Source organism: Anas platyrhynchos, chromosome 3, assembly GCF_047663525.1.
Source record: "Anas platyrhynchos isolate ZD024472 breed Pekin duck chromosome 3, IASCAAS_PekinDuck_T2T, whole genome shotgun sequence".
Classification (NCBI taxonomy): domain Eukaryota; kingdom Metazoa; phylum Chordata; class Aves; order Anseriformes; family Anatidae; genus Anas; species Anas platyrhynchos.
In genome coordinates, this window is record NC_092589.1 from 29,417,775 (window position 1) to 29,435,221 (window position 17,447).

The window sequence follows — 17,447 nt, forward strand, 5'->3', positions numbered from 1 at the left end:
TTGCCTAATCCTTCTGTGTACTTTAATTCCCATATTTTTCAAAAAGCTCTATACACTCGGTCTGATGTATTACACAAACTCTTTTGGAAAAAAAAAAAAAAAAGGCTTCTTGGCTTCTTTATTTTGCAGTTATGTATGGTTATTAAAGGACAGTTTGTGCCCTTTGATGCTAAACTCAACACTTAATAAACTCCTCAGCTGGAAACCGCAGAGAAGAGCCTTGCAGATAAAGGGAAAAGGCCTTTGGAAATCCAAGGCGAAACCCCAGATCCTAATGGGTGCATCCACATTTTGTCAGATTCTAGACACAATTAATGAAGTCTCTTACACAGACACATTGTGGGGTCTGTCTTTGATAGACGGTCCAGTGTTGGATGAAAGTAGTTTGTGGAGCTCTGCACTTCAGCAGGTGGCCACTCCACAAAGTACCCATTTGACAGCCCCTATCCCCCAGCCACAGCAGGAGAATATAGAGTGTCTGCCTCCTTCTGCACAGCCTGACCTGTTGACAGGGTTGGGAGACTTTCTTCTGGGCTTTCTCTCACCTTGCTGGGTGCTGTCTCACTTTTTAATCAATTAATATTTTCAAACAATTTACTGGCAATCATAAATGTAGATTCCCAACAATGCTGACACGCATACTTCATACATCAGTGCTGAGGCAGTGCAGTGCTTTCATTAGATTCTAGGTAAAAAAATACCTAGTTAAATCTGTACTGGTTTCATCACAGCTTTTCTTCATGTGAAAGGTATTTAAAATTCATGTGTATACTTATTTTTTAAATGAATCTATTCCTTCTGTTTGCACCATAATTGTAGTGTTCGTTTCATGGGAGGAATACTAGTGTTGCATCTAGTCAGAGAAAAAGTGGAAACAATAATGTCCAGTAAAAATACTTAATTTCAGACTCAAACAACCCATGCCCAGTAGAGGGAAAAAATATATATATATATTTAGGATTTATCTGTTTCTAGTTTTCTTTCCAAGTCAATATTTACTAGACATCAAAAGCATTTTTTATCTTTAAATATTCTCAGCACAAAGAATGTTTTGACTTCCCAAAATAATAGAAAAGATAGTTCTATCATGTTTCTAATATTGATTCAAATCTTTATTACATCTGACATACAAGGCTATCATCTCTGTTTTGTTTGGCATATATGTTGATTTGAGCAGTTTCAGCTGACTGAGGACATCTGCAAATATAACAATGAATATATTCAATTTTTCTTTTTGCTACATATCCTGCCTATTTTCTTGTTTGTGATCTGTGCATTTTCCCTTTTCCTTTTTCTTTTTTATTATTTTTTATGATGGACATATTATGATTACTACAAAAAACAAACAAACAAACAAACATTTAAGTTCAGTGGTACCCTTAATAAGCCCAAAATGACACTGCAGTTTTTAAAACAAACCAATATCCTATTAAGATTGTAAATTATCATTCACGAATGGGTTATCTATCTTGACTCTCTCTTTCTAATTCTCCCTTTCCAGATGTTGGATAGATGACTTTAAAATTTGGGCTTCAATAGACAGGATGTCAATAAAATGCCAATGAATATGTAGCCTGGGTAAAATTCTAGCAAGGCATGTGAACAGTTTTGTTGCTGATTTTTGTGACAAAGTACCTTAGTATTTGTGGGCACAGAGTACAGCATGAAGAAAAGGAAGATGAGGAGGCCTGTTTAGCTGTGCAGAACTTAGCTTTTTCTCTGCACTTTTGCTCATCAGCTTGTTATTCAATCTTGCTGTAAATCAAGCACCATTGTAGAGAAGAGACATTAGCAAAACCATGAGCATAGTTTCAGGTTAATTCAAGAGTCATGATTAACAGGAAAGTCAGCCTCACACTTGTCTTCCTCCTAGCCCTTCCACATCTTTCACTACATCTATCTCCTCATCAAGAGTCCATTCTTGAGTACAAATAGTAAAGATAGTTCCTATCTTGGCTTGACTAGTAACAAACTGAACACCAGACATTGACATCTGAGTTTGACAGTGTGGGCTAAATAGCCAGGCTCTACAGGTGTGCTAAAACATTCCACAGCCACTGAATTACAGATTTTATCTCACGTTTTAGAACAAAGGATCCAAGAATATTTGGCAGAAAACCCTTAAACTGGGGGCCCACTTCTCAGAATAACAATTATCATTTTACTTAAAATAGATCTAACTAGTCCTATTAAATAGCCCTATTTAATAGGACTATTTTAGTCCTATTAAAATAGGACTAAGTTGCTATTTCACTCTCTCACTTAAATATTTATTTTGATTTTTGTCCTGCTTTAAAAAAAATAGTAAGGAAATTTCCCTTTTCAAGCTTTTTCAGTTGCCAATCAGTGACTTTTTGGCTGAATTTTTTTAGAATATTTTGTTTTAAAACATGAGCACGTGTGTAAATGGATAACAGTATGTATGCATTGGATTGTTTTCCAAAGCCACTTAAGGATATGGATCATTCCTACAGTCTAGTTAAGATCAATGAGATCAATGCAGAGGATGAACACAAATAGTGTTTAAATGCATACCTTGTCCTGGATGACTGCAATTCAAATGGTCTAATCTATAATATCAAAGCCCTTCAAAACTCACATCACTGAGGAATTAAGGTGCACCTTACCTACAAAACTTTGCTGCTCCCATAAGAAGCCATTTCTCATTCTATATTAAATAATTTATGTTCTCTGAGGAAGGTTTTGATTGATCAATTAATAAATACTGTTCCCAAACAGATTTTGTTTTTAAACACATATAATGACTGATCAAAAAAATGAGTATCTTTAAGCAGTTTGGAACCTTTACACTGGTAATGCCTAGCGATGCTTTTCCTTCCCTCATAAAAAAATTTAATTCTGACTTCCATCTTCCCAATTCACTTCTTGTTCAGGAATCTATTACAGTCTTTCCTTGTAACTAAGAGCTCATGAGGCCCTTCCCTTTCCTAAAATACAGGTGGTCTTCTGTTTCTTGGTTGGTGCTTTCCAGTTGCCATGCTAGTTTAAAGTAATTACTCTTATCAATCTATTCTCTCACTTACAAAATACACTTACAAAATCTATTCAATGTTCACTTTATTGTCAGCTTTTTTATTGCTCTAAAATAGGATACTTCTACCTTTTAGCCTGCTATAATAGCATGTATTTCATTGCTCATCAACTGTTGTATAGTTTTTTTTTCCACCTAATATACAATGTCAATTTAATAATAATGTCTCTGTGTAAAGTTCTTCAGATGCTTTTTTATTTTTTTATTTCTATTTTACATACTATCATTGACAATCAGAAGTAACAGTCTTAAGCATCATCAAAAAGGGATAGTTATATCAGACTAAATCCAAAACCAATTATGCGACTGGTTGAATTAAACACAACACATCATCTCTCAGAATAAAAGGAGAGTTTTAATAATAAGGATTAGTTTATAGAACTCACTTATCCCATTGCGAAAGTATTTTCTGAGCAGTATGCTAAATCTCAGCTATGTCATATGAAATTTAGCAATGTGTACCATCATACTCATGCATTTGTTGCCTTCACGCTGATCTGACAGAGCTCACGACAGCAGCTGCTGAAGGGTCCCTGCTCAGTATTTCAACAGCATATCACTTCTGCTTGCTGAAGCTGTGCTCATTGTCCTTTGCACAACAGCTCAGTTGAAAGAGTTATGACCAACTTGGTGGGGTTTTGTTTGTTGTATTTTTGTTTTGTTTTGTTTTTACACAAAGTATGTTTTTCAGAGATAAGACAAGCTGCATTCTCCTACTTACTTTCAACAAATGTGCTAGAAGAGCAATTTGTTGCTATTGCCAAATTTTAAGGCATTTCCTGGAACATTAACCTCAATCACTGGCCTTTAAGTAGTCCAGGGTTTGGGGACATCACATCTGCCAGTAGCTTCCATGTAAGCATGACAAAATCATGATTAGGTTCCCAAATCCAGCTCGATTAATGTGATGTTATTTGTAGCACAATCATTTTTTCTACCTACTTCCAGCTCAGAGCAACCAGCCCAGAGAACAAGTAGAGCAGCTAGTGTCCATCTGTAAATATTGATCATTGCAACAAGTCTTTGTGGCTTGCCAATCGAGAATTTACGGTAATTTTTTACATGATCTATCAACAGTGAAAAAAGATAGGTAACATGCAAGTGTATTTCTGCAAAACAGCATTTGACCCCAGGCACAAAAAAACAAAAGAGATGAGTCACTCCACCTCCACCTTTCATTAAAACATAATTCTGATCTGTTCTATTGAATAGATACCTTTATAAGTATGAAAGAATTGATAAAATTGTTTAAAAACACCCACTTCTAGAATTCAGATAGTAGGAACACAAGAATACTACTAACCCAGGAAACAAGTGAATAGAGAACAAAGGGAGAAGTTTTTTTCGCTGAGTACAGAAAGAAGGAGAACTCAGTTTGAAATTGGTATTTCTGAAAGCAGTTAGAAAAAGGATAAGAGGATAAATGGGTGGGAAGAAAAAACAAAGGTGGAATTTATGTAAACAAACCATTAATAGGGAGGTTTGGCCCAGTGTCTCTTTATTCATACAATATTTCCTGCTCTACAAATAAGTGAAGGAGTTTGGGCAACAACTGGGTATTTTATTGAGTACTTATTTTGTTTAAGATCTATAAATATTTCCTCCCATAATAAGTAAGCCTTTAACATAACATTAAGATAGTCTTAAAAAGGTAAACACTCTATAGAAGTCTACAGGTCCGTAAAGTATTTTTACATTTTAGTTGTCCCACATTTGATATAAAAAGGTTAAATGGCAAAAATTCTGGCATCAGAAAAGCACCTGGGGTGTTGACATCCATAAGAACCCCATATGAACATGTTAATTTGTTATTTGTGTCTTCAGAGAAAGAAAAAATACAACAAAATGATCTAGCACTTCTAAATACTGCACAACTCCTCAGTATTTTCCACAAGCTTGCTGTATATTCTGACCCTAAGCTAGAAAGCTGTGTAGCAGTTTTAAATGGCTAATTACCATGCAGTATAACACAATTTAATGCATAAAAGGGGTATATTGCATGCATTGATGCATAAATGGAGTATATAATATTATATAGTATTATATAGTATATAATATTATATAGTATTTAATGCATAAAAGGAGTATATTGCATGCATTGATGACTAAATTGAAATCCAAACAGGTATATTAAAATATCTGAAATTCTGGTGGTTTGTGCATAAAAACTACACGTATAGCTGTTGTAGTACAAAAGATTACAGACCTTTCCTGTGACAAGCAAAAATATGTATCACACTTTAAGTGTGATACATACTACTCTTACTACATAAGAGCAGGGTGTTTTTTTGTTTGTTTTGTTTTTGTTTTGTTTTGTTTTAAACATCCTTCATAATATTTCTGGAAGGTCTGAGGTGTTTGAATTGTCTGTTGCAGACACTCTATAACTGGTGTTTTCCGTATGATAACAAGTACTCAGCAACTCAAATTCTTCTGATATTATATTATTCTAACAGTGAGACACTCATCAAATACCCATCAGTCTCACCTGCCTGCTCCTACACTCAAACACTACCTGGCCTCATAAACTACATTATGCTATGAAATGGGGTGGTGGTGGTGGGTGAGGATTAATGTTTATTTTCTCTTCCCCTTGATTCTCTCTCTCACTCACACACATTTTTTTTTCCACTGGAGTTTGACTCCCAATGTCTGCAATGTCCTTCCTGCCAGTAAGGGAGGACTGTAAGGAATGACTTTCTTCCTGGAAGAATCCTGAGCTGCTGCTCCATTCCTTAAATGCCAAACTCACCAGTCTGCACCTTCTGACTTCCCAGGTACCCACTACAACAGCTCTGCCCATTTCATAATGTGGTCTACTGTCTCAGTCCATGGAGCATAGCAGGGAAGCTGCATGTACTGCAGTGATCTTCCCTAACAGGGAAATGAGAACACCAAGATCATTCTCACTGAGATCTTCCCGCTCTGAGAAATGACAAAAACAGTCAAATGCTGTGTGGGAAGCAAAATGGCAAGCCACACAGCAGAAATACTGGGCTTTGTGCCTTCAAAGCTGCCAGCATCCTCAGGTCTCAGGACTGCTCTATCTCTGGGGATGTGATCATGGAAAACAGAGCAATTCCTGTCTGCTTACACACTCTTTTTCAACATCAAGGTTTACTCTCCAACTGCAACAACTAGAAACCAGATTTTTAAACAATAAATTCAAATTCTGACCTTTATTGCGAAGCTGGGGAATATCCTATAATGGGCTTTGCTTGCAGTGCTGTAAGAAACACTCATCACACATTTGGAAGCTCTTATTTCCTACTAACAAACTGTTCGTGATCTTATTATTCTATTTTTTTTAATAATTTGTGAATACAAATTAATACCTATGGTCCATTTATTTTCATAGTGACAGATTGCCAATCATACTAAGTTGCATAGAACTACCTTTATTTCCTGTGTGAGTGATTCCAATTTCATGTGTCACAAACATAGCTGGTAGGAAATAATACTGGAATTTGCAAGAGTTTTTCAGTGCCAAAGGGGTGAGAAACACCATTTTCTTGAAGCTAAAATTCTTTAAATGTTCAACTTTCAGTGTTTTCCAAACAGAGAGGTTTTATTTTTAGCTCAGTTTTGAAATATTAGTGATATTAGATAATAGTAATAATATATTAAAACCTAAAAATAAATCAATTTACAGTCCAGATTTGATTTTAGTTTCAGTCCAAGCAATCCAAATACACAAGAGCTACCAGTAAAACAAACTCAGACTTGGAGCAGCTTTCTTGCAATGTTATGGGGGTCATCAATTGACATGCTGCTAACAAAAAAATGTTAACGTTATGGTGACATCTGTTATTACATAGTGCACATGATAACAGCACCATGCAAAACTAGTTTGTGGACATCTTTTTGTTTCAGCAGTGATATAGAGATACATAAAATTACAACTATTAAAATTTATTCCTTGCTGCCCTTTGGAAAAGACAAGTTTGCACTCTTCTGATGCAACCACAATAACAGTGCTCTTCCTCATGGCTGAAAACAGTAGTAGGAGCTAAATCACAGGTCACATTGTAAACTCTGATAATGTGATTTCTTGCTTAAGGGACATATTCTACAGGGAATAATTCTAAGTAGTTTGATTTTATAATTACTTGCCAAATATATATTTATCTGGCTATAGAAATGACAGCTTGAAATCCGCCAATGTAGCACCACTTTCTCTTTGCATGCATTTCATTTAAGTATTTCAAATCACTTGAAAATGGTAGACATAAAGATAGTAAGATACAATTTCCTATATTAAAATTGAAAGACTGAGGCAGAAATAAATTATGTATCTTGTGAAGTCATAAAGTAAGTCAATGTTGTCATAGATGTCATTTAAGAGCAATAGAAAACAATGACCCCAGACACATTTGTATCATCTTAAAAAGAAAAGAGGATGAGTACTTAACAAAAGCATATGTTAACACTGTATTACAACTAGCAGGATACCTTTAAAGAATTTATAATTTGTATCTGTAGAAGCCATACATATCAAATGCCTATGTTGCTTCCTATAGACACATAATAAATATACACCAGTCTACCAAAAACATGCTACCAGACAACAAAGCACATAAATTACATAATTTATCTACATAAATTACAAATTTTGATGTTTTTCAGTGTACTCCCTCATATAATTAATGTATTAATATATATTGAATCTATTTATAAACCAGTTACAGTACTTAATACTTAAGTAACTACATGCTTTTACATAGATGTTCTTTGTAACTATTCTGCTCAACTTTAATTGGCCACATATTCAAGACCCAAAACTATTAATGTACTTCTAGCTTTACATTAGAACCATATGAAATAACAGTTACAAACCCTAAGTGCTACTGCAAAGTTTTTTTTGTTTGTTTTTGTTGTTGTTTTGTCATTGTTTTTTTTGTTTGTTCATTTTGTTTTGTTTTTTTGGCAGGACAATGGATGTTCTCAAACTTGAGACTTCTGACCTTAAGAGAATCAGAATGCATTTTTATTCTATTTGTCTCTAAGTGGATGTGCATTTCTGGGATAGTTTCCAGAGAATATTTATCAAGTGCATCCTGTAACCAAATTCACATTCTGGTAAAACCACTAGTAACGTTCAAGTTCATGCTGGGACTTCGTTTGTCTGCAGCTACACTATTCCTCTCCTCATTCTTAACATAAGCAACAACGTTCCTTCCTGTCTGAGAAATCAATGACAGCAAACACAGCATCAGCACTTCCTTATAGAAAATAATTCTTTCCTGTGTACACCAAAATTGCTTTGTGAAAAAAAAATGCAGTGTGATTTAAGCAAAAAGCTTTGTTGTCATAGAAGTACCTCATACACTGACAACTAGTATACTCTGCTTTGCTTACTATTTAAAGCAATTACTTCAAATACAGGTGCCTGAAAACTATCCCTGATCTTTATTTCCCTAATTATAATCATTGCCATGTAACATAAATAGTACTTCTTTCTAAGAGATTTCAAAGAGTTATCCATGAAGAAAAAATATTTTCATAGAGCCCTTCAATATATTTCTGAAGTCACTCTGCCTTAGACGTATTCTACTCTTGTTTTCCTACAGGGCTTTGATTATGGACATAGACTTCAGTGAGCCTGTATTATTAATCACTTCTACAGATGCTTCTATTAGCTTAAAAGTCTGTTTGTTTTTAAGCTCATATATAATACACCACTTCCATTGGCAAATACATATGGTATACATATGCATGCTATATATGCTCATGTGTATATGCAAGGAGTTGGGGACAAGGAGACATTTTCTGGGCACAATTTCCGTGAATGTTACATGCCCAGTATAAAGAAACAGGATGTCAAGAGATAGAAAGGTAGGTAAATTTTTGGCCATAATGAAGTTTTCCCAAACTCCTCTCAGAAGTACTCTGACTTCAAAGATGCAATCCCATTCCACACACACACACACAAGAGGACAAAATTTCACATGCAAAGAGGCTAGGAAGAAAAAGGTGCAAGAAAGGGAGGGAATCGTTTTCATGACCAAACAACATAGTAGGAAAAGTTAGGAACAAATTTTTATCTATGATCAACAAGCCCCAGAGCTATTTCTCTAGAAGCATGCTGAGCTGTATGCTTCTAAAGCTGTATGTAAAGCTTTGGGAAGCAGGGAATCATCTAATTCAAACTGTGCACTTCATGTGGACAAACAACAAATAAAAGATTAATGTTCCCAGTGATGTCACATCTCACAATAAAAGAACAATTATTAAGATTTTTTGCCCATAAATGCATGAGTTTTAGACTTATTTATTTTGAAAATATTTATGAAAATAAACTTTTAATATTTACTGACTTCAAGGGAACTGACATTTATGATGACTGTTTTGTACAGATTACTTTAAAAGACTTTTCAATGGGTTTTCAGTATATTTCAGATTCCTAGAACAATTTTGCAAAATTATTTCAGACTTCCATTACTATATTTTCAACTTTTCACTAATGCTCACAATGGCAATCACCACCAAATTGAAATGTAAACGTGAGTACTTTTTTTCTTGGTTACGGAGGAACATTAACCAACAATAATCTGTTGTTCTGTTTAAAATAACCAATGAACATAGTTTCTCATATTGAAAAAGTTTGAAATCTGGTAGTGATTTATCATTGATATTAGCAGATGCCTTATTTAAAATGAAAACAAGGAGCAAAATTGATCATTAAGGTTATTAAACAGTTCTTCACTTCTTTCATTCACTTCTCATTCAAAGCAAATATGAAAATTCATCTCTTTTATTTGATCAGAGCCTACCCTGGTGTGCCACATGGCCATTCTGAGCTTCACAACTAAAGTAGTGATTTTTATTAAAAACAAAACAAAAACAAAACAAAACAAAACAAAAAAAAACTTTTGCCAAGTTGTAAGCAGCTTAAGAGCCCCTTTTACTGGCCATATTTACAGTCCCAGTGATGTATGTGACCAAGACAGACAGGCAAACAAACAGGAACTGGAGGAACTGTGAGATGAATCTATGTAGACAGCACTCAAATATGTGTTTTGGTTTTTTGAAATGGTAAAGCATAAGAAACACCACTCATTCATCAGTTATTATCTCAATACTCTGAAATGACTCTATGTCCAATCTTATGACACCACTGAGTCAAGCTCTTCTATTACTCCTTCTGCTAAAAATCATGAACAAGATTCAATGAACACGAGAACAAACCTATCAATGAACGAGAACAATCCTGAAACATATCAACCCCATAAAGACTATGAACATTTGAATGCAAATCTGTAACTTTTTGACAAAATGATGGATGAAAACAAACAAGAATGACTGGTGTTTTAACTTCAAATCAACTACTTGTTTGGGGATAGAGGATTATTCACTTTTATTCTCAAAAGTTCTGATTTGAAAGGTGAAATAGTAAAGATGGCAAGTCCCCACTCATGTCTGCCCTTCTGAACCTGCACAAGAAGGAATGAGCCATCTTCTGTCATTCCTGTACTGACAAGAGATCTTTTTTTCAACAAACCTTTTACTAAGACTGAACTTGATCAAGACAGCCAGCTTGCTGCCTTAATACTGCTTGCAGTATTCTGTTTGCAAATAAAAATGAGCTGATGTAGCATAGAGTACCCAGCAATGACTCTACTGTTAAATTATACAAGTAGGAGAGTGCAGGAAAAGGATTAGTGTGATGAAGGAACAGAGAGAAAAAGAAAGTGGGAACCTCTCACCAACCCAGCACTGGGGACTCAATGAAGGAGGAAAAACGTCCATAAAATCAAGGGCTTAGGATAAGGGAATCCCAGTTTCTCTCACATAGTTAATTTATTCTGGATAAGATATAAAATATGGAAATTCCCAAATCCTTGTATTTACCTATAATTCAACATTACTTTGCTTCAAAGATACCAGGTTATTGAGGTTTTTATTGTTTTTGTTTTGTTTGTTTGTTTTAATTAATTTTTTTCCCCGCCAATCCAAGTAGTAGAGCTTTCTCTTTCATCTTTTCAGTTAGGTAATCTTTGGTACTAAATTGGATAAACCTATCAACTCATTTCACATGCAGCACTGAACAGTCATCAGATGCTAACAACTCATTACTCAGCTGGGTAAGATCAAAACTAATGACAGATGAAACACTCACTTTCTTGTTATTAGTCCCCTGAGTCATTCAGTTCCCCCTGTACTGCACTTTATTTTTTGCCACCTGCCTCTATATAACAAGCAATACTGTTGCTGCAGGCAGCTCCAGTGATTCATACCAGGGGCTCACCCACCTATGATTTGTGGGTGAGATGAGCTACCATGACACTGCTTTATTCTGGGGTCTTTCTCACTACTTCTGACCAGACTATTGAGACTGCCAGCTTGCTTTTGGGTCGAGGAGGGTTTAAACACATTAATCCTTTGTTTTAACCAACCATAATATAATGCTAAAATAAAGACTGGAAATGAATGATTATGTGAATAGATTTGCTAATCTCAATGCAACCTCTCATTATCTTAACAATTTCCCAGATAGAAAAGAAAAAAGCATTTCCTAAGATAAGGAAAAATGGTGAATAAAAACGATGGCAAGAAACTTTCTAAAAATCAGAAAACACGGTATCTATAGGGAATAGGAATGAGAAATCTAGAAATCAGAAAAAAATAAAGACTTCACATGGATTATATTTTCCTGGGAAAGGTAAATGAACCTTTTCACCTCCCCTTTGATTAAGATGCTATAAACCATCATTCTACTGATCTCCTTCTCTTATCATTGTTGGTTGAAGCTGTGACTACTTTCTAAAAGTATTGAGCCACAGAACAGAAGCAGCCAGGAACAACATACTTTCCTTAGCTACTTTTTTATCATCTCTGTGTGTATTCTGTAATTGAACTTACATTTCTCTTATATCTTCCTCCTCCTTCAACAAAAGCATTAAACTATTTCCCTTGTGTACATTTACACCCCACTCAATGGGCACATTCTCCACAGACATTATTCAGTTTTTCCCCCCATCACGTTCATCAGCAAGCACATCCAAGTAACATCCATTTTAAAATCCTATAAAGCATCACACTGGTTATCTAAAACAACCATATGATACTAATCTGTCACTATATTTATCTCAACAAAATATCCACATTCTAATTAGTTTATGAAGCTTTTGGTACTAATACTGATTAATCCACCCACCCTGAAAAGACCCCCAAAACAAATGCTCAACTACTGCACTGCTTTATCCATAATCTCTGAATGCGTCTTTCTACTCAAAAGTAAACAACAAACCTTTGGCATTTACTTGCTATCTCTTCTTTGTAAAAATAAAGATGATATTTTAGAGCTCCTTCTAATCCCTATGATTCATATGTCAGACTCCCTACATTCATCATTTCAAGCAAGTTTTTTTATCCATTTCCAGGCCTAATGGAGAACCATGTCCCTGGCAAATTGCCTTATTTTTATTCCTAATGCTCTAATCAGTATTAGTAAAGAATGCACACGGCAATCTTCATGCAATTATTATTGTTGAATGGCAAGATGTCTATATAAACTATTTTCTTCACTCCTCCAAAACATTTTAAAACCATGGAGACAACAACAGCAAGCCCTTCTTTTGTTCATCAAAATGCATAATCACACAGAAAGAGCAAATACTCCTGCTTATTTTTTCTCCTTGGAGCCTTTAAAGTTTCAAATCAAAGCCACAATATATATCTGATAAATAACTATGACTCCACCTACAAGAGACTACGAACTGTAGAATTACAGGGCATCCTGCATTATTGTAGTGTAGCCAGCTATCAAGTACTGTTTCAAATATGTGCCTTCTGAACATTGAGTTCCCACGACTGTGGTCATCAGTGTTAACAGCAGAAAATTACCTAGATCCACAGACATTGATAAATAGAATTTTACCCCAAGAACCACATGGAAACAACTTTGGTGTCAACTTCAAGCCCGGGTATAGATAGGTATGCCAGACATGTAGCAATGTGCTCGAGGCTACCAAGAAAACTGACTCAGCCCCTCCCTCAAGAGACTATTGTACAACCAATTCAGTTCAGTTCAGAGACAGTTCTGACTCTTTTATACACTTATATAACAAAAAGAAGAAAAGAAAAAAAAAAAAAGAAAAAGAAAAACACTGTACAGCTCACCAGGTTTAAGTTTAAATAACACTATACAAAATACTTTATGGAGTAAACAACCTCCATACAAACTTTTAGTTTACATTGCCAACTTCTATCATGCACCATCATTTTATACTGGACTCATTCTGAGCTCATGCAGAAGAGCAGTACTCAGCCTACAGCATCCTAACTGTGCACTTGGAAATCAGTAAAGTTCTTCTAGTTTCTTCAAGCCAATATTAAAGTAGGATTCTATAGTAGCCTTAGTAGCTAACAAATCTTATCTTAAAATAGATTATTTTAATAACCCCATTGTCACTAAACTCCCCGTTAATGTTATGAACTTACATACTGACTAGTGAAAGACTACATCAAAACACAGAGATAATCCATTCTCTGCTAGACATTCCAAAGAATTGGACCAAGCGTTCAAGAAAACCTATTATCTGCACTGTGTTGCAAAATAAAAATAAAACAGCTTCTTTAAAATTATACTGACTGGTCTTTCCATCACCTCATATATGAAACACTCCCTCTAATTTATTCATTAGCACTGCTGAATGCAACCTGTCTCTAAGAAGATGTACACAGGTGTTTCACTGAATTCTGATTTTGCTATCGGTTATTGTTGAATCTTCTTTTTTCACAGTATCTTCTTCAATTCTCATCATGGTCTATGTTCTACACTTTTGATGATCAAGATGATCAAGAGACCCAGTAGCTAGTAAAAAAAAAAATCAGTAAAATGACCCAGACAACAAATAATGCATATAGAAGTTTGGGAGCACGTTTCATAGAGGAATATTGGTCTACAATTGAAAACCTGTTTCTGTTTTCTCAGAAACATTCGCTATACAGAATGCAATGAGAAAATGAACATGAAAATGCTCAAAGACAAAGTCAGTGGCTATGGATTTTCACACTCAATAATGTGAATGGTCATAAGCATATTATATTGTTCATCATAAAAATAGATTATTCCACTCTCGAAGCTGTTACTTGAACGATAGCTTACACCATAACATTGTATATGTTTAAGCAGACAGATAACATTGTCTGCAATGTTATTTGTCTGCATAAAGCAATTTCCAGCAGAATTCCCATTAAAAGTGATCAGTGTAGGATTTAAAGTACAACCTAGCAAATCTGTTTTCAGACAGTTGTGTACTAGGGTGCATGGTATATTAGTCTGTTTTCTACAATGCTCCTCAAGCATATTCATTTACTTGCTACATCTAGGTTGCGCCTAGTTGCAAATAACATTGTGGATGACTCAGCCTGAGGTGAACCATCATTACAAAGACCATCTGCTATAGCATGTTGTCAGATTTCTCTGTTCAAAGACCTAACTGAACTTATCCTCACAAGCAGTAGCTGGATGAGGTAGTTCAACAAGACTCTATAAGGGCTAGAATCTATTATAAAAACACTTTTGGCCAAAATCATACCAGGCATACAGCATACTGTTACAATGGCCCCAGAAGGCAGTTAATGTCAGATTTAATTAATACACACCTATAAGGAAAACACAACATATATTATTTGCTTGGACTAATTTTAAAAAATAAAGATATTAATATCTGGCCATGTAGACTGTAGAATATCTGTTCTGTGAATTACACATATTTTGGTGTAAAACAAGCTTTGAATGCAATCACAGAATGGTTGAGGTTGGAAAGTACCTCTGGAGATCATCTAATCCAGCTCAAGCAGGCCCATATAAAGCAGAGTATGTTGCACAGGACCACGCCCAGGTAGGTTGAAAATATCTCTAGAGAAGGAGACTCCGCAACTTCTCTGGGCAATTTGTCACCCACATGGCATAGATGAAACCATTACTTCATCAACCCAAGAAGCTACAGTGCAGAATAATTCTGAGGCGTTTCATATTTACACCCTTGTTTTCAGAGATTTATATTTTGGCATACATGACATATTGGAGACCTGTCCAGAATTGCTTTTTTTTGTCATTATCCATTTCACCTCCTAGATGCAGTTCACTGGAATGCTGTTATCCAAATTAGTCTGCAATTTACCAGCTCTTTAAATTTACACCTCAGATAAATTTGCTGCTTAGTCAATCTGATACACTCCTGAATGTAGATAAAAATGTGAATAGTAATTCCCACATATCTACGGGTTTGCATTCTTCTTCATCAAATTGCTTGCAAACTCATACCAAGCATATTTTTATCAGGCAACCTCAACTGAATTTTTTCTTTTTGAAAGATTTCAATAAATGAATTGAATAAAAATGGTTTATTTGAATTTAAGCAGCTTGCACACACTTGTGAACAAATGCACCAAACATCAACATTAAGCAATGTATTTTCTCTCTATAAATACATGAAATATAAAGCAATATAATTCATCCTTTTCAAAATTTCATGAGTTGAAATTATCTTTTTTTTTTTTGTATATGTGTATGTTCTTCTGAAGCACAATAATGTGTATAACCTATAGAGAATTATCTGTATTTGAAATATTTCTGTGTAGATATTTTACTTTTAAAACCACTTAAGGAATGACTCAATAAATTAGATAATATAATTACATCATCCTATTTATTATAATCACAACATTATATTAAAAGGTCAAATTCAGATACCCCAGACTGATTTTGCTAATACATTCATCCTTAAATAGACATGGTCACTAATTCTGCATTAAAGAGTGTCTGCTGTCTCAGCTAGTCTTCCACCTGTTGTTTTCAGAAGCAATGCTATGATATACAAGTAAACAAAAATAAAAATACCTCTCCTACTTTTAGTATGGCATAATCACAATGCTAGCCCATAAGAATTTAAGCCTACAGACTTATGGATGTCCTTAATTCTAAGTTGTTTAAAGGACTCTAACAGGTATTATCAATGCATAAACAAAAGCATGTTTTGCAGGGAACATGACTTAACTGTAGCACACCTACCCATTATTTTTTCTTTCCACAAACAAATAGTTGCGAAGTTCCAGTTTTTATGGGACAGTTTTCTGTGCAGCTTTCTGCATGCATATACACATATATGCATGTATATATATATATGACCATACAGACATACATATATCTTTTTTTTGTTTGTTTTAACTGAAGAAAAGTAAATATTAATGGAACTCAAATGACAGCTGTGCTTTTCTAGTGGTGAAGTAGAAAACCTCAAAAGGGAAAAAATGAGTTACTATGCTTTTTCTTCCCTGCAGCTGATAAAATTATTACTTCTCATTATTTACAGAAATCGTATCAGTGGATGCTATGAATGTATCAGTGAATTCTTGAACAACATTAAAAAGTATGACATCTGTTTTAGTAAAAATTAAAATAATAAATTAGAAAAAAATAAAATTATATCTCCTGATAGACAAATTATGGTACTCTAACTTGAAGTCAATAGCACAGAAGATAAGGCACAGAAAAATAACATGGATCATTTAATGGGATATCATGCAGTACTAACATATGGGAAATAAAGGTCCATTCTTCAGAACCTAGTTTTTGTACAAGCAGTTTTTAAAATCATGAAGAAGTTTTGTTCACTCTTAAGACCTTTCCTTCTTTGTACTAGACTAAATCACTAGCAAAAACATTCCAAAGGTTTAAAATTATAGAACTACACTTCTTACTCTGTAGAGCTTTTGTAAAAGCTTTTGTAAATATTTTCTATGCAAGGATTACCTTTTCCATTTCAATAACTGCAACTGTTTACAGAGCTCACCACAGTATGGAAAAAGTAGGTTCAACAATGGCATGTATTTCAAAGGAATTCCATAGTCATTGGTAGCATAAAAGGAGGTGCATTCGCACATACATAAATGAAGAAATGTATACAGATGTTTGTAAACAAACAAAGAAAAGATAGTTACTAGTTAATTAAAAAATAAATTGACAGATTTTTGTGTATATGACAATACTGATTTGGATTATCTACAAAGTTTACAGATGTTTTGCAAGTCATCATAGAAAACTATTTCTTAGCCTCCTGCATACAGGCAGCCCAAGCCCACAAAAGCAGATCATAAGCTTTATATGAAATATATACAGCCTGAAGTCAGTATCAGTTGCACAATGCTGTGATGATTTTCTTTTTGTGCTGTTGCTGTGTCAGTTCTTACCTTGATACACTGGCCTATACTCTAAACTCTCTATACTTGCTATAAAAACATGTTAAAAATCAGATCGTCAATGCAGAAAAACTGCAATAAAAATAAAGCCAGCTTCAGATAATTGACTTTCTGCAATAAATTAAGTAGAACTCAAATGACTTCACAAGTCTACTGGTAAAATAATCTCTATAAGGGCACATTCCAA

The 17,447-nt window shown here is 34.6% G+C and overlaps 1 protein-coding gene across 9 annotated transcripts in view; it reads right to left on the reverse strand.

Annotated features, from left to right (window-relative positions):
• RGS7 (regulator of G protein signaling 7) overlaps window positions 1-17,447 on the reverse strand; it is a 260,311-nt gene that overhangs the window by 135,946 nt on the left and 106,918 nt on the right. The gene's annotated exons all lie outside the window — the stretch shown is intronic.